Source organism: Panthera uncia (genome assembly GCF_023721935.1).
Source record: "Panthera uncia isolate 11264 chromosome D3 unlocalized genomic scaffold, Puncia_PCG_1.0 HiC_scaffold_8, whole genome shotgun sequence".
Taxonomy (NCBI): Eukaryota; Metazoa; Chordata; class Mammalia; order Carnivora; family Felidae; genus Panthera; species Panthera uncia.
The window spans coordinates 37,838,971-37,858,128 of NW_026057586.1; the positions used below are offsets into that span (position 1 = coordinate 37,838,971).

Sequence of the window (19,158 nt, forward strand, 5' to 3'; positions counted from 1 at the left end):
TTACCACAGAGTTCTACTTATTGCTGTTATTTTGGATAAAGGTCACCATTTGAGTTTGTGAAACAAGAGCACCATATGGCACAACCCACAGTTCCCTAGAGCAGTGACATTGTTTTAATGTCTGTAAGAGAAACTGATAGAGAACACAGCAAAGATCACAACCATCAGCATGATTATTCAAAAATTCAACACACGCTAGGCAACTCAGTCGTCTACTCAAAGCTCAGGAAGCCTAGACTGTTGTCAAAAACATAAGTAGAAGTAAACCAGCAGCCATCAAATGCTGATTGTGCATCAGTGGCCAAGATACTTGAAACCGTGTTCTTTCTTTATCTCCACTGCCAGATTTCATTAATAAAATCAAAAGTCGAAAGCAAGATTATAAAGACTATGAGAATTGAGAGGCCATCACTAGATAACTTCTCATTACGTAACAGCCCCCAAACTAAAGTTGCAATCATAAAAGACAAATGATCTCGAGATTGGAACTTATATCATTGTACCTCCACAGTCCTCAGTTTCCTCAAGTGCAAAGTGAGACAAACAGGCCTTACTTACCTCCCAAGGTCATTGTGAGGCTCAAGCGAGATAACATATGTGAAAATATCTGGGAAGTATAAGGAGCTAAATACATGTGAAATATTATTATAATATGCCCATGAATTATATGTAGGGGTCTGTGAGAGGTCCCTTTCTTTTTGTTTTTGTTTTTGTCTTCTATTTGAATGGATACAATGTTTATAAATTATGTAAAGTGATTTCTTTTTTTTTTTTTTTTTTAGTAGTCATAATTCTTCTCTCTTTCAAGTTTTCCACTTGGGCAAATGGGAAATTACACAGGTAATATTAAAGAAGACTTTCGACACGGAGACATTTTTGTTTACGCTGCAGTTTAAGTCCTCATACCTTACAGTCATCTTCTGAAGTTAGCAGGAAAAGGAAAGTTCCATGCAAATGGGACAGCTAAAGAGAGAAAGCTAGTTTGGGAAGATAATTCTAACAGTATTCTCAGATAGTGTATGCTGGTAAAATTAATTTCACCGCGTGGAGCCAGTCTCCTTACGTCTCTGGTCTTTTTTGAAAAAGATTAAGCGACCTAGTGAGTTTGCAAGGGAAAAACTGCTGAAGCAAGACAGGGCGTCCCCTTCTGTGAGGACTGATTTGGGATCCAGGAGGGTGTATACCAGGTTAATGGCTAAGCTTTACAAAAGGAGACCACAACGTTGATTTCTTTCCTTGACTATTTTAATTAAGGCTGAAAGCTCATCCCTCCTGACTCTTATTTTGTATGCCTGGCCTTTCTGGTTCAAGAATTTCTGTCTCCTGTAAATAAAAGACCCAAATGATAAATATACATGTAGACGGAACGGACATGCGTGCTCGGCTGCCTGCCCCTGCTTGGGCCCATCTGCTCCGATAGCAAGGTGCCCACTGGCAGGCTGGCCCACTCACTCTATTTCAGAAAAGCTGCCAGCCTTTCAAGGCTCTGTGTGTGGGCGCACTGTGGTGAGAGCTAGCTTTCCCCAAGGAACCCTACCCACCCAACCTGCATATGGGTCTGTTTGCACTTGACCACACTTGTTGGCTCTCATGTGTCATAAAACAAATGCTCCTCGTGTGAACAAGAAGAAGGCAGAGTTGCACTAGTAATTCAGGCATCACTGAGCATAGCGCGCATGCAAAACTTCCTGCAGCAAATGGTTCATAGTGGACAAGGAAGCCTGGCACGAAAGGGGAGGAAACTCATCCATCTATACGTTTTTAGTGTGAGAAGTAAGGAGGAATATTAGCCTGAGGGTCTCAGAGTGAGCATTTTTATCGTCCACCTAAAAGTATGTTTCCCTCACTCATACGGCTCTATAAAGGTTCGGGAGAGACAGTAAGGGTACATGTCCGCGGGGACACTGCTGACCCAATGCAGCATGCCCTCTTTATAGCTCTCTTTCAACCTAAGTCTGAAAGTACTGAAACAAAGGAAAGGAGCCAAAGCCTAGTGGCTTTAGTTTCAGGAATAATAATGAAGTATTTTAAGGACTATTCTAGGAATGTCTCTGTTCTTTATAAATATTAAAGAGTAGTAACAAAAGGCAAATAAGACCATGAGTTTTAAAATGACTGACAGAGATCAGGACATAAGTCATCTAAGTTTTATAGAAATTCCATGTACATCTGAGGGATAAGAATCAAAGGCATTGCTACGAGAGAACCCAGAGGGTAACACTCGCTATATTTACTCATTCATTCATTCATTCATTCATTCAACAAATACTGTACAAGCACTGATTATGTGCCAGGTGCCAGGGATACAAAGATGAACAAGACACAGACAGGATCCCTTCCCTCACAGAGCTGACACTCTAGCTGGGGAGACAAACCACCAACTAACCAAGTAAATCTATGGCACCATGTTATTTATTAGGTAGTGACGAAAGCTACGAAGAAAAATGAAGCAGGAAAAGGAATAGAGACAGGTAGGAGTGCTATTTTAGGAAGAATGTGCAGGGAAGGCCTCACCAAGGATGTTATTTAAACAAAGACCTATGTGAAATGATAGACTCTGCCATGGGAAGCTCCAGGGCAAGAGTGGTCCAGGTGGGGGTAATACCAAATGCAAAGGTCCTGAGGTGGCAAAAATGTGGCTTATTTAGGGAACAGTAGGAAAGCAGAGGCGAGGAGGACCAGGAATGGAGTGATACAAAAGGAATTTTGGGAGACAGACTAAGCCAGATCATGTAGAACTTATAGGTAATACTTGGTTAAGGACGTTGACTTTTAACCTAAGTGTGATAGGAAGTAACTGAAGGTTTTAGGCTCATGAGTGAATGACATCTCTGACTTTCACTTTTATATGATTATTCTTGTTTCATCTCTGAAGGACCAGCCATAGGAAGCAAAAGTAGTTCAGTCACTTAAGTACCATAATAATACAGACAAGAAATAATAGTGATTGAGGGGTGTCTGGGTGGCTCAGTTAGTTGGGCGACTGACTTCAACTAAGGTCACAATCTTACGGTTTGTGAGTTCAAGCCCTGCGTCGGGCTCTGTGCTGACAGCTCAGAACCTGGAGCCTGCTTTGGATTCTGTGTCTCCCTCTTCTCTCTGCCCTTCCCCACTCATGCTCTGTCTGTCTCTCAAAAATAAACGTTAAAAAATTAAAAAAAAGAAATAATAGTGATTGGGACTGAACGGCTCTTGGTGGAGCAGAGCAGTTAGACTGGTGTATATTTTGAGGGCACAGCTGACAGAATGTCCTGCTGAACTGGTTGTGGTCTCTGAGGGGAAATGGAGGCAAGAATAACACCTAGATCTGGGCATGAGCTACTGGCTGACTGCTGGGAATGTACCGAGGGAAGACTGGGATAGGAGCATCTACCAGGGAAGGGAGTCTTCAAGAGTTCTGTTTGAAATATTGAGTAGGCAGTTGTAAATGAAAGTCTAAAGTTCAGACTTCTGTCATCAGAAAATACAGACAAAACACTAAAAACTCATCTGTCACATAGTGAATGCTCAAAACGTGATGGCTTTTACATTGTGGTTATTGTTGTTACTGCCAAGCTGACACCATTTTTGCCTCTAAGCTGTTACTTAAGGAAAAGGTTTGATGAATGGGAATAGGCTGACTCAGGTAGGGCAGACCATGCTCTAGTTCTGAACTAGAGGGAAAATCTCAGCAACGTTATTGAGTGCTCAAAAGCAATCATTATCTAGAAAGGAAATGTCAGGGGAACAGCATGGGCAACTCCAGGGGTCCTGGGCTAACCCACAGAGCAGTGGTCCTCAAATTCCAGCCTCACCTGGAAAGCTTCAAATAATGAGATTATAAAGATCTACCTCAGGCCTTCTGACTCAGAATCTTCCAGAATTCTTGAGTCCCAGAATATACCATTTAAAAATGTTCCCTGGGTGGGCGCCTGGGTGGCTCAGTTGGCTGAGCATCCCACTCTTGATTTTGGGTCAGGGAAATCAAGCCCCTGGGGTCAAACCCCGTGTCGGGCTCCACACAGAGCATAGAGCCTGCTTAAGATTCTCTCTCTCTCTCTCTCTCTCTCTCTCTCTCCCTCTGCCCCTCTTCCCCACTGGCGCACATGCACAAACATATTCTCTCTCTAAAAAAAAAATGTTCCCTGGGTTACTCCATGTTTGAAACCAGTGCTCAAGGACACATTTTCTAAGTCCTCTATGATATGAAATGTTTACCAATACTGGCAATTAAGAGAGAAGGACAGAAGAGCATCATGGCCATGTCTCATATAAAGTGAGTGCATAAAGCCCATGTCTTAAATACATCCAAACATACCTCTTAAAAAGAGGCTTGCTTTGCAGAAGTGTGCTTTGGAGGCCACAAGTGACAGGAATGCCACTGCATTTCACAGAACATTTAAGGCACCATCTTCTTTTGGAACTGTAACCATAGCCACACATGTAAGTCAATGCTATTTGAGTCACAGATCCTATGGCATTTGGGGAAGCATATGAAATAGGAAGCTGGTAACTGGAGACTACAGTGGGGTCTGCTTTCATCACGTGACTTGAATAAACTTTCTTTACCTCTTCAGACCAGGTTTCTCATCTTTGAATTGAGTATCTTACTATACCGGTGATTTTCAAAGGGCCTTAAGTTTCCACATTGTTGCTGCAATTGAGAACTTGGATGAAGAGGCGACATCTTTGCTTTGATCTGTTTTCTAGGTCTGTATGAGACTTCATTTGAAAAAAGAGCTCCCCTTCTTAAAAAATAATTTGGAAAACACTCTAAGTGATCTGAAAAGTACCTTGTAGTAAAAAAAGAACTAATATGTGCTAAATTTTAATTATAGACAAAGCAGGTCAGGCTTGCCATCTTGTTTGGTCCTCACTGCAATCCTGTAAGCTTCAGACTTATGAAAACACCCATGTCATAGATTAGAAGACTGAGGCTCAGACTCGTTAAAAAAAACACAAAAAAAAAAAACACAAGCAAAGGAAACAATCAGCAAAACTAAAAGGCAACTGATGGAAAGGGAGAAGATATTTGCAAATGACATATCAGATAAAGGGTTAGTATCTAAAATCTATAAAGAACTTATTAAACTCAACACCCAAAAAACAAATAATCCAGTGAAGAAATGGGCAAAAGACATGAATAGACACTTCTCCAAAGAAGACATCCAGATGGCCAACCGACACATGAAAAAATGCTCAACATCACTTATCATCAGGGAAATACAAATCAAAACCACACTGAGATACCACCTCACACCTGTCAGAATGGCTAACATTAACAACTCAGGGAACAACAGATGTTGGCGAGGATGAGGAGAAAGAGTATCTCTTTTGTACTGCTGCTTGGAATGCAAACTGGTGCAGCCACTCTGGAATACAGGATGGAGGTTCCTCAAAAATTAAAAATAGAACTACCGTACAACCCAGCAATTGCACTACTAGGTATTTGTCCAAGGGATACAGGACTGCTGTTTCAAAGGGGCACATGCACCCCAATGTTTATAGCAATGCCATCGACAATAGCCAAAGTATGGAAAGAGCCCAAATGTCCATCAACGGATGAATGGATAAAGAAGATGTGGTATATATATACACTGGAGTATTACTTGGCAATCAAAAAGAAAGAAATCTTGCCATTTGCAGCTACGTGGATGGAACTAGAGGGTGTTATGCTAAGCGAAATTAGTCAGAGAAAGACAAATATCATATGACTTCACTCATATGAGGAATCTAAGACACAAAACAGATGAACATAAGGGAAGGGGAACAAAAATAATATAAAAACAAGGAGGGGAACAAAATATAAGAGCCTCTTAAATACAGAGAACTGAGGGTTGCTGGAGGGGTTGTGGGTGGGGGGAAGGGCTAAATGGGTAAGTAACATTAAAAAAGACATTTGCTGGGATGAGCACTGGGTGTTATACATAGGGGATGAATCACTGGAATCTACTCCTGAAATCATTGCACTATATGCTAATGAACTTGGATGTAAATTTAAAAATAAATTAATTAATTTAAAAAACCCCACAGAACTTCTTTGGCTAGCACAGTCTGTAGTCAGAACCACTCAATTTCTGATTCTAGCCTAAAACGCACCAAAGCCCTTGGCCTTTACACTAAGTATAACGTTTCCTTTTTATAATTCTATGATTTCTGTGTTTCACTTAAAATGGCATAACCGAAATTTATGGCAGCGTAGCCCTAAACAATTTTTGGCAATTTTCAAAAATTACTCACCATGAAATTCATCCACAAATGCGAGTTTCGTACGTGAAAACCGTAATAATTAGGCCAGTTTCACCCGAACATTTAGTGGCTATCTCAAACTCAAGAAGTTTAAACCCGATTCATTTCTTCTACCCAAACCTGCTCCTTTTCCCCTCTTTTTGTACATACCACCATCCACACAGACAATATCTGACTTCTCCTCCCTAAACCACCTTTCTGCTGGGCTCTGATAAATGTCCCTAATAAATACCTCTCACATGCATTCTCTCTGTTGGGTCTTTACATCCCTGCTTTCATTCTCTCTCTTTAAACTACACCACTAGCTCACACTTACTCTAACTCCTATATGCCTCAAGTCCTTTTCTTCCATCTTATAATTTGACCTAAAATTTGAAAGTGTTTATATATGTACCTCCCCAACTATAAAATCACTCAGGGACTAGGTTCTATGGATGTTCCTGTCTTTACTGCCTAATGGTGTCTCACACATGGTAGCCTCTCACAATATTGTTTCTTAAATTAAAAAAAAAAAAAGATATGTCAAAAGTGAAGGCATATTTGCTGAAGGAATTGGACATTCATAGGCAAAAGCAGGAGCCTCAACCTAAACCATGTTATACAAAAATGAACTCAAAATGCATCATGGTATTAAAAGTACAATGTAAAATTCTAAAACTTCTGGGAGAAAAACAGAGGAAAAAAATCTTCAGGATCTTGGGAGAGGAAAAAAATCTCTTCAACTTGATGCCAAAAGGACAATCCATAAAAAGGAAAATTGATAAACTGGACTTTATCAAAATTAAAGCTGTTTTCCCCATCCATGAAAGACCCAGTTAAGAAGACAAAAAGACAAGATTCAGACGAAAGGAAAATGTTTGCAAGCTACATATCCAACATACAGATAACGAACTCTCAAAACTTAACAGTAAATTAGAAGACAGTACAATTAGAAAATGGGCAAAAGGCATGAAGAGACTTGTCACCAAAGAGGGTATACAGATGGCAAATAAGCCATGGAAAGATGTTCAGCATCTCTAGTCATCCAGGAAATGCAATTTAAAACCACAATGAGATAAAAACACTTGCAAGCCTATCAGAATGGCTAAAATAAAACATAGGGATAATGTCAAATGCTAGTGAGGAAACAGAGAAATTTGTCTCAAAATGTAGGTGACAATGTAAAATCCAATTCTAGAAAACAGCTGGGCAGTTTTGTATAAAACTAAACATCTAACAATTGCGTTCTTGCACATTTGTTCTAGAGAAATGAAAGCTTACATGTACACATACATCTGTACATGAACGCTCATAGTTCAAAACTGGAACAGCCCAAAACTGAAAAAAAACCCAAGACCCTCAGATGTCTTCCAATAGATGAATAGTTAAACTAACAATGATACAGCCATACGAAGGACTAGCACTCAGCTCTAACAAAGAGCAATTTATTGATATGTGCAACAACTTGTATGAATCTCAAAGAAATTGTGCTGGGTTTCTTTTGTTTTTATTTTTTAGTTAAAAAAAATTTTAGTGTTTATTTTTGAGAGACAGACAGACAGACAGAGACAGACAGAGGTTGAGCGGGGGAGGGGTAGAGAGAGAGGGAGACAGAATCTAAAGCAGGCTCCAGGCTCTGAACTGTCAGCACAGAGCCCATCGTGGGTCTCGAACCCACAAACTGCGAGATCATGATCTGAGCTGAAGTCGGACACAACCAACTGAGCCACCCAGGTGCCCCTCTACTGGCAGAATTATTAAACAAACACCCCAAAGTTTATATGTATGTACTCCAGGGTAATCAATCCATGAACACCACTGCCACCCCCTAACCCCCACACTTCACATTATCAATGCACAACACAGGGTACATGCCAGGGGCTACTAAAACATATCCTCTTTGACCACACTTTGGTACCTCTTTTCTTTTTTAAGGCTACCTTAGGTATTATATTTAAATGATTACTTTTTAAATAAAATCAGTGTGGTTCACGGTGGACCTTACATGCTATGTTGACGGCTCTCAAAAGTGTGGTTGGGTTCCTAGATCGGCAGCAGCAGCAACACTGGGAACTTGTTCAAATGCAAATTTTCTGTTCCTACCCCAGATCTACTGAATCAGAAACCAGGAGTAGGGTCCAGCAATCTGTTTTCCAAAGCCCTTCAGGTGATGCATGCTAAAACCTTGAGCTGCTGTCATACATAAGGAATATATATGTGTTATATGTTTAATACGTTATATATGATGAATATGTATATATGTTGTATACATATATATGTATGTGTATATATGTATATGTATATATGTATAGGTATATGTATATATATGTATATATGCATGTATATGTATATATGTATATATGTATATGTATATATGTATATATGTACATGTATATATGTATATATGTATACATATATATGTACATGTATATATATGTATATATATAATTTCTGGTCCCCAAACTCCTCTCTGAGTTGATGTGGGAATAGAACAATGATCACAGGCTCACGGATTTCCTTGAAAATGGCAATTGATCCTTTATTCTAATAAAATCCTGATAAAATCCTGTGAAAGCTGAGAGCAAACCTTAAGGCCCTGAAATATCCATGGTGAAGGGAGTTCTGACCGATTAGAATCTCTTTGCATAATATGGGCCATGGGCCAGATTTCATTTTCTTGTTCTATTCCCCTAGTCCTCTACAGGCAAAAGAATCTCTCCTGTCGGCAGTTGTAACTCAAACACTGCAGTGTGGACAAAGAACTCAGAATTTGGGCGCAGCCAGGTAGGACTCAACACCCTGCTTGGCCATTTACTAGCTGTGTGATCTTTGACAAATCACAATTCTGAGCATATCTGGAGTTAAGGAATCACTACTTCACAGCATTAGTGTGAGGAAGAAATGAGAAACCATGAGGGAAAATTGCTTTGCAAGCTGGATTTCACTGCACATGTATTAAGTTAAAAATAGTATTCCTTCCTCTTTACTAGTTCCTTTACAGAAACAGAGGTAAGTAAGCACAACACGTGAACTCTTGCACCGGGCCCCAGGACCTTATGTCTACTACTTTTCCATGGCTGCGTGCTGTTCCGTTTCACTGCCCCTGAGTCCAGAGACTTGGGAGGCCTGTTTAGGTTTGCCTTGCCGGCATTTGAGGTGGGCTGCAGGCAGTGGTCATTGGCAATCCCCACTTGTTCATGCAGCTGTTGATCTCCAACCCCAGAAAGGTACCGAGACACTTCCTGATAACTTCCTGCTTCTCAGAATGTCTACATGCTTTCTCCTATTTCTCATTTCACACAAAACAAAGTTACCTTGATGTTGTTTCACTGATTTTCTCTTATTTTAATTTTTATTAATGCTTATTTGTTTTTGAGAGAGAGAGAGAGAGAGAGAGAGAGAGAGAGAGATTGAGAGAGAGAGAGAGCAGGGGAGGGGCAGAGAGAGAGGGAGACACAGAATCCAAAGCAGGCTCTGGGCTCTGAGCTGTCAGCACAGAGCCTGATGCAGGGCTTGAACTCAACAACAGTGAGATCATGACCTGAGCCCCTGTTTTTCTTCTTAATTGCATCTCTCAGGAAGAATGTAAGCTCCCTGAAGACAAGGGGATGGTGCTTCTGCACCTGTTCTGTGTGGCCCAGCTTCACCAGCTTCCAGTCCCACCCTGAGTTACCTAGGTAGCGGGATGTGTCCTTGTAACAGACTGACGGATTCTCTAATGAGAACTTTGAGCAAATCATTCAGCTGTCAGCTTAGCATCTGGCAGACCCACAGTAGCATTTCAGGTATTGCTAAAGAAAAGGATGTGAGCAGTAAAATACTACTTTTGCATCTGAGATCTGCCACATTTTCCTCCTAGTCTATCACTAGGTAAAGACTGACACATGCTTTGACCATACAAAGGCTTAAGTTTTGCAACAATTCAATGTCAAATGTACTATTAGCATATATTTGTTGTGAAGCTTTGTGTTCATCTTATGAGTTTACACCAGCCTCAACCAGTGTTTTCTGGAGTCGTGCACATGGAGATTAGTGTATCAGATCTAGCCCACAATAATATACATCTTGGCAGTTGTAAGAGATAGGAGGCAAAAGCTTTCTTGGAAATAAACTGAGCTCTAAAAGCTATGTCTGTCAAAGGCATGACAATCTAAAACCAGGTGCCTGTCACTTTTGCCACCAATCTTAAGCAACTTCTGAAGTTCTCCATGAATCATTAGATCATGAAAGTAAACCTCATTCACCATAGTCAATTATAGAAGTGGTCCCATCCCATGTGAAACAAGTGTCCGTCTCCTATGCTGGCTTTCTAGATTATATCCCATAATGCAGTTGTTATTGTATCCCATAATTTTCATCACAGAAGAAAATTTGTTTTTTCCCACTATCTATGCAAAACCAGGTAACCATAAGCTGCAAGATGCAAATCATGGTTAAGCACTGGTTCTAGTCATCTCCAAGAGTGGAAAGAATTGTTCTAGTTTAGTTTTGTCTTTGAAAGGTGTCCATTCAAGGAGACTGTGTTTTCCTTACTCTAGAGCCCTAAAGTTTTCCACTCTTGGCAGCTGAGATACTTCTCACCGGTACCTCTCAGCGAATGGTAAGAACACCACCAGTGTGGAGTTAAGGTTCCGCTGTGACTTAAAATGGTCTCAGAGTATTAGCCCCAAGACCATACATGGAAGCTATGCTGTTTGCGGCATTCACCACTGAGAACGGAACCTTTGTACGTGCTGAGGGGTTTTCAGGGACCGCTGGTGGCCGACATTTGTTCCATAGACAAGAGGGCCATCCGCTTTTCCTGTCGGAGTGAGTCAGGGTTACATTTCAATAGTAGCTAAGATCTGATAGATAGTTCCTAGCAGACAAGCTGCAGAAAACAGAGAGCCAGAAATATGATTTACTACAGTGTATCTGCCATTTGGAAGTGAGTATGTACACTTAGAAATAACCCCATTTCTCACCTGGTGAAATGCTGAAGCGTAACTTGAAAACGCAAACGATGACTTTTTTTTTTTTCCCAAAAATGGTTGAAGGAGTTTTAATGTGAGGGGTATCTAAGACTTCTGTCCCATTACTCAACTCTATTGTCCAAATCCTGCAGCAGAGTCTGCTAAGCACACAGCCTGGAGCCAGGGATACTTTGGGAAGTAAAGGACTAAGGGTGGTATACAGCAGGGTGACCTTGTATGCAAGCTGGCATCGTGCTACGGAGACAAAACTCGGAGCGGTAATCGGGCATTCCACATGTGCAGGCACAGAGGCACGGGGAAACTGTCAAGCTCCATGAAAACCTCCCAAAAGGCCGGGAAATATGCTGGAGTTGGAGCTAGTAGAAATGCAAGCCGGTTTCACTCGTCTTTTCCGAGACAAGTTTACCTCAGGACTCGGGGACACCCACGAGGCTGATATATGCAAACTTGTCTGCTATGTTTAAACACGCCTATATTACCACTTATTAATATTTATGGCTAGCTATTTCTATATGGCTGTGATACATCTTTTAAAAAAGGCGATTTGAGAGCAGAACCTGATTGTGTAGATCGGTCACTTAATCACAACTATAGAGAAGTTGGTTAAATAAACCACCAAGTCTGACAAAGGCATTCTTTTTCATCCACCCAGAGGCTGCTCATCCTAATGACTTGTGGCTGGAAAGCATCCTCTCCATACAAACAGTGGTTCACATGTTCCTTTCTTCTCCACCAAATGGAAGCTATTCTGCCCCCACTTGATGGCTTACTTAGATGCAAGGCCCCAAGCAACTCCAGAGGTATCTGGTAATTTCTTTCTCTTTCCCTCATAGCTTAGTCACAGAGCCTGGCAGTTTCAGTTCTAGCACTTGGGAATTCCATCCTAATTGATCAAGTTATGTAGCCTCTTTTCCCTTATTTATTTATTTTTTCATCCAGAGCATAGAGCTAATAATCCTACTGCAAAGGGATATTGAGAGAGATCATATCCAATCATACACATGAAATGTTTAGGAGATTTCCTGAGCACAGTAATTTTTTAGTATTTTTACCACTTTAATTCAACTAATTTTCCTTAACCTGACTCCAGGTTCAAGGAGTAAACTTATGAGGATAATTTTTTCCCTCTCTCTTGTCTAGAGGACAAGAATGCTCTGGTCATGCAGGCCCCTAGTGACAATGATAATTCTAAAAATGGCATCCCTATTTATAGCTCAGTCTCTATAAGCTTGGTTAATGTGACTATGTCCTTGAGAGAAAAATCCAGTGTCTGACTTTATAAATGATAATCAATCCTTGGACTTTGATGAATACACTGAACTAATGCTTCTTTGTCAACACCAACCTCTGTCCCATCCTTCCGATTTCTACAGCTCATTTTCTGGTTGCTCACATAGGCTACATGTTAGAATCACATCAGGCTGTTCAAATTACAAACTCGGGGATGGTATCCATTCATTCTGATTTTCAAAAGGCTACCCTAGGTTGTTAGTCCAGATCTGGACTAACCCCCCAAATTTCTAAAGTCAGAAAAAGAGATTCAGATTCAGTGGGTCTAGGATGGAGTTTTGATACCTACCCTTTTAACAAAACCCCCACAAGATTCTAATGCAGGTGGTCCTTGAAACATATTTTGAGAAACACTTCTTAAAAAATGAATGGCCACTTTCCTAACCGTGTGGTGCCAGAGGGGCAAATCGAAGGTACGCTGAGTATGAATTATGACAAGGGCTAGTTCTCTCACAGGCTATCATAAGATACTGAATCCGAGGGAGTCACAGGTAATGTGGAATGACTGGTGGAACAGAGAGGGGAAACCAACAAACGCAGTCTTGTCACAGGCTTGGCGAGAGCTTGGAAAAGCATGGTCCGGGGCCCAACATGTCTCCAGTTTTACGATTCCAGCGATGAGTCTCCTTGCATGACCCTTCAACAGTGCTAGATGCTGGCTGGGGGTATGGAAAGAAGAAAGCTAAGAAAAAATAAAACAACACAAACAAACGAACGCAAAACAAAGGAGATGAAGAGCATAAAGTGGTGGGGAAAACAAAAGACAGTTGGCAGAGATTATCATCTGTCCACACAGCCAGGCAGAAGGATTACAGCTGAGAAAGAAGTGGGACACTGGTATCTGTTACTCTCTCCCACCTTAATGACCAACCTCAACCCTAAAACCCAAGCCACAAACTATCCCACATGCTCACTCCTGTCAGGGCCATTGTTTTCCCTTAAACTACTGTGGCTGGTGACAGTGGATTATTTTGCCTTTATTACCAGCCCACTGCAGACTGGTGATAGAATACCACTTTCCTTGGGTTCACTTCAGTTGTTTTTCTTCCTGGTCTAACCCAAAGATTCAAACTATATGAATACAGAGCAACTCTCAATATTATATTGAAAGTGTTAGAGATAATTAAAGAACTTTTAACTTCCAGCTGTTATGTCACATGCTCCCAGAAAATAAGGCATAAGAGAAAAAAAATCCTTAAGCCAATAAAGAAAAAAGAAAAAGAAAAAAACCCACCAACAATAGACAAAAGGGATTTAAATACTATAATGCAGAAAGTAGTATTTGATATACATTCTAATGGTAAATATTATACAGTGTTTAGGTTAAAAGGAAGAGGCAGAATTTATCTGCATATGGAAAAAAAAATCACCTGACACATTTTGTGTTTATAAATAGAAGCTAACACTGTAGGGGAAAATCTGGACTACCGCCCACACAAGGCATGATGTGCACTTCTTACCTTTCGGAACCCCCCTTTTTTTGCCCCCGTTTATTCTGCAAGAGCTGTTTTTCTTCCTATTTAAACCTTACCTAAGCATTTTGGTGATGATTTAATTACCACATCTAAAAAAAGCCACCCAAGTGGTTCCTTTAAGAAAGAAGACATGTGACTGGTATTTCCAGGGCTGGGGGCCCTTAGTTTCATAAAGGATGAGTGTGTGAGAGGGAACATCTGCCGCATCATTTAAAAATGTGTTTTGAAAGGAGTGGCTCCTCCAACCTGTCCAAATGGCGTTATTTAACAAACAGGACATAATGAAGGTTTGGAGAAGCCTTATCCCCAAAATACCGCAGAGGCACAACCATTTAAACACCCAAGCAAAATGAGTAAATGAGAAACATCATCAGATTGAATGCACAAAGGGAACAGAAGGGATGGAAAACATAACAGAACTAGCAGTGGGGCTACTAAAAGGATGGGAGAACAATATTTTTCTGAACCAAGAACGTGTCTCATTGTACACTAAGAGCAGATGAATTGTTCCTGAGCCATGTCCCTAGTTTACTCAAGAACAAGGACACCTTTAAAAAGATGGATGGAGTAAAGGGTATATGGAATTGAACTTACATGATTTATGGAAGTTAAAAATTCACCTTAAAAATTACACAGAGTAAGAGGTAGTCACTAATCAAAAAAACAATGAAATACTGGCAACCGAAAGTGGTGGATACTAAGTGGACTCAAACCTATGAACTCAAATCTATGTTCTACAAGTTTAGGCAATTGCTAGTTAAAAGAGTAAAATAATATAATACTGTCCTTACAGTAAAATAAAACTGAACCATATTTAGGGCTACAAGCCACAGGCTACCTCTCAAATCTGCATCTATCTGTATTTTATTACAATCACAAGATATTTCTTAACCCTTCTAATCTTTTACTTCTTATTGACTTTGTCTTACCCCATTCTGGGGTTTGTAACTGTACCCCAATTATAAAATCTCTAATCAGAAATGCAGCTTCTCTTTCCTCAGGATGGCCCTGTAGCCAAGAGTTTCCTTAATCTCACATGACCCCAGAGAAAAATGCCAGCCTGGAGTACACAGTGAATCCCCCATGGTAGAGCTGATGGGGTAATGACAGTAATGAGTCTGGACATCGGCATATGCATCTGTCTCTAACAATACTGTGTGACGAGATCTCCTAAAATGCATCTTCTTCAAATGATGCAGAGACGCCCCCACCCTTGCCTCCAAATATCTTCGTGACTTGTGTCAGCTCTAGAAAAGAACATAAAGACAGCCAGGAAAACGCATTAATGTATGACTTGGCCGCTATGAGGAACAAAGGCAGGGAAGTGTAGGCACGGCTTCGTTTATGGTTTCAACCAAAAGAGATGAGGCATGGAGCAGTTTTGACTATTTGAGTTAAGGATACAAAATAATCATTATCTGGAAATCATTAAGGCCTATTTAACTGAAGAGACTGCTTTGGGTAATACATTTTTAGTTTCTTTGCTATATTTACTTTAAAAACATTTATGGTTAAAGTACAACAAAATGTTAAACATCATAAATAAAATTTCCAAAAACCTCAACTATTGAGTCAAGAATCACGGAAAGCATAACTTTAGTGGATTCTGCAATGGTTACTAGTGCAGTGGCTTCTAGCTTCACGTGCATCAGAAGAACCTGGAGGGCTTGTTACAAGAGATTGTTGGGCTCCATCCCCAGAGTTTCTTGGAAATTTGATTTCACAAAGAGTTACAAGGGTGTGCTAATGCTTCCTGTCTGAAGACCACACTTTGAGGAACATTGCTCTAGTACGGTGAGAACTTCAAGGTTAACTACAGAGTCAATAACTTGATTTGTTCTTTGGAAGAGTCTCCCTGGACTGTCGTTCTTTGTGATTGCTTCTCTGTCAACTGTTACTCTTCAGAATATTGGTTTCAAGCAGAAAATTCTTATCCCCATCTCTTGTACTTAACCTACTGAGCAGTGATCAAACAGCTTGACAAAACTAATACATTTATTTTTAATGTCTAATTTTACATCAAAAGAAATTAACATGAACGCTTGCTGGTAGATGCTCCCCAGAATTTTTTTTTTTTAATTTTATGTATATTTATTTTTGAGAGAGAGCGAGCAGGGGAGGGGAGGAAGACACAGAATCCAAAGCAGGCTCCAGGCTCTGAGCTGTCAGCACAGAGCCCAACGCGGGGCTTGAACTCACAAACTGTGAGATCATGACCTGAGCTGCAGTTGGATGTTTAACTGACTGCGCCACCCAGGTGCCTCAGTACCCCCCAGAATTTAAACATGGATTTTGTGTTCACTATTTCCTTTTTAGCTGAGCAACATTTTCCCAGACACGTTCTGGTTCAAAACTGCTTTTCAGATGGATAATGTTCCTGGGAATAAAGAACACTTAGTGAGAATATGGTAGGGGCTGGGATGGTGAAGTTTCAGAATGCTGCCAGAAAAGACAGTCTATGAGAATTGCAAAAGTTTCCAACCTTGTCGTGGCCTGCAGCAACGGTTTCCCAGGAGAGGAAAAAGCATTGATTTGGAGGAGTAAGAACACCTCCACGTGGTCCCTGAGCCTTAACACCGATGGAACGGTCTGTGTTCCCCTCCGCATCATTGTCCAAGTACTCACTCATCCCACTGACTTGTAAAGTGTTTATTATTCAGAAACAGAGCAGCAGTAATCCCCTGTCATCCTCTGAGAGTCAACGTTGAGTGTTATTTTTCGGTTTACACTTGCATGAAAAATGTGGATTGGGCTTCTATGAAGATGAAGCAGAAGTCATTTTCCCTCTTCCTTCCACTAAGTACAACTAAAACCCTTGACATTATACATAAAATAAGCATAAAAGACTCTGAAGGTTGGAGAGAAGGCAAACCAGCTAGGGGCCTTAGGGCCCAAGGAACGACATAGTGGTGACTTTCTTGGGTTTTTGCATTGCTTCATATATCCCAGATGTGGAACTGAAGAAACCGGAAACCCAGAAAGGCCAATAGACACAGATGAAAAAAGGGAGGCCAACAAAAAGCATGCTTTGTCTAGCCAAAGGACGAGGAAAGGAGCAACATAACAAATAATAAAAAAAATATTTAGACAATAATGGCTTTATTCCAGCTATAGGAGACAGAAAAAAAAATGTAGCCCTAAGACCTCCATCTTCAAAAGGCTGTACCAAGGAGCCCCATATTTCCTCATCCCCACTAATGTAATGGCCCAGAAGGCCAAGGACAGAGCTGGTACTTTCAGTCCCACCAAGTGGTAATGAGACTTCCTATCATCCACCCCTACTAGGTTGTCAATGGAGACTATGTGGGGAGACTGAACTTTTACCCCTCCACCTGGCAAAATCAAGTCTCCCCTCCCTATCTCTATTGAGTGGTGTCATGGGAGGCCTACTGGAGAGTCAGGACTGTCATCATGCCCCAGGAATAATCAGATCCCTTTATTGTTGTGTATGGATTCCACTTGGGGAACAGAAAGTAGCACTTCCACCATTCTTAACAAGGGAGGAATCAGTGAAGACTTAGTGAGGAACTTGAATTCATAATCCCCACAGTAATGTGGAGCCCTCTTGGGTGACAAGGGAGACTGAGTGAGGAGCCTGCACTTCTCCCCCACCTTGCAGGGATGAGGTGACACCATCCCCATTTTGCCCACTGGGGTGATATTAGTGGAAGACAACTAAAACAGAATGTTTAAATAAGATCCAGAGTCTCTTAACATAATAAGAATATGGCTAGGATTCAATAGAAAACTATTCATCGCACCAAGAACCAGGAAAACCAGAAACTGAATGAAAAAAAGACAATATAGGGGTACCTGGGTGGCTCAGTCGGTTGAGCATCTGACTTCAGCTCAGGTCATGATTTCACACTTTGTGGGTTCAAGCCCTGCATTGGGCTGTATGCTGGCAGCTCAGGGTCTGGAGCCTGCTTTGGATTCTGTGTCTCCTTCTCTTTCTGCCCCTGTCCTTCTCTCTCTCTCTCTCTCTCTCTCTCTCTCTCTCTCTCTCAAAAATAAACATTAAAACAAAACTTTTAAATAAAAAAAGACAATCTATAGCTGCTAACAATGAGATAACAGAGAAATGTTAGAATTATCTAACAAAGTTTTTAAAGCAGCCATAATAAAAAAAATACTCCAATGAGCAATTTATGAATATACTTGAAAGAAAAAAGTAGAAAGTATCAGCTAGAAAAAAAAAAGAATACATGAGAAAAAACTAAATAGTGGGGCGCCTGGGTGGCTCAGTCAGTTGAGCGTCTGACTTCGGCTCAGGTCATGATCTCGCAGCTCATGAGTTCAAGCCCCACATCAGGCTCTGTGCTGACAGCTCAGAGCCTGGAGCCTGCTTCTGCTTCTGTGTCTCCCTCTTTCTCTGCCCCTAACCCACTCACATGCTGTCTCTGTCTCTCTCAAAAATAAATAAACATTAAAAAAAAAGATTCAAGAAAAAACTAAATAGAAATTTTAGAACTAAAAAAAACCCCAATGATCAGATATAAAACATTGTGGATAGGCCCAATAACAGAATGGAAGTGACAGAAGAAAGAATCTTTGTGCAAATTACCCAGTCCAGGGGCACCCGAGTGGCTCAGTCGGTTGGGCGTCCCACTTCGGCTCAGGTCATGATCTCAGAGTTTGTGAGTTCGAGCCCCGCGTTGGGCTCTGTGCTGACAGCTCAGAGCCTGGAGCCTGCTTCACATTCTGTGTCTCCCTCTCTCTCTGCCCCTTCCCTGCTCATGCTCTGCCTCTCTCTGTCTCAAAAATAAATAAATGCTAAAAAAAAAAAAAAATTACCCAGTCTGAACAACAGAGAGAACAGACTGAAACAACAACAGAGCCTCAGAGACATGTGTGTGGTAGGCTGAATAATGGCTCCCAAAGATATTCAGCCTGGTCCTAATTCCTGGAAGCTTATGTGGCAAAAGGGGATACTGTAGATGTGATTAAAGAGCTTGAGATATGGAAAATACAATGACTATCCAGGGGGGCCTTACATATAATCACAGTGCCCTTAAAAGAGGGAGTAAAAGGAGATTTAACCACAGAGAAGAAAGGAGGAGATGTGAATACAGAAGCAAGAGAATAGACCGGTGTGAAAAGGAATTGTGAGTCAAAGAATATTGGTAGCTTCCACTAGCTAGAAAAGGCAAGAAAATGAATTGTCCTGTTAAACCTTCAGAATAAACCAGCCCTGTCAACACCCTGACTAACCC

At 40.9% G+C, this 19,158-nt stretch overlaps 1 protein-coding gene across 1 annotated transcript in view; it reads right to left on the bottom strand.

The window, feature by feature from the left end:
* The window catches only part of DTNA (dystrobrevin alpha), a 351,322-nt gene that overhangs the window by 321,947 nt on the left and 10,217 nt on the right, over window positions 1-19,158 (bottom strand). The gene's annotated exons all lie outside the window — the stretch shown is intronic.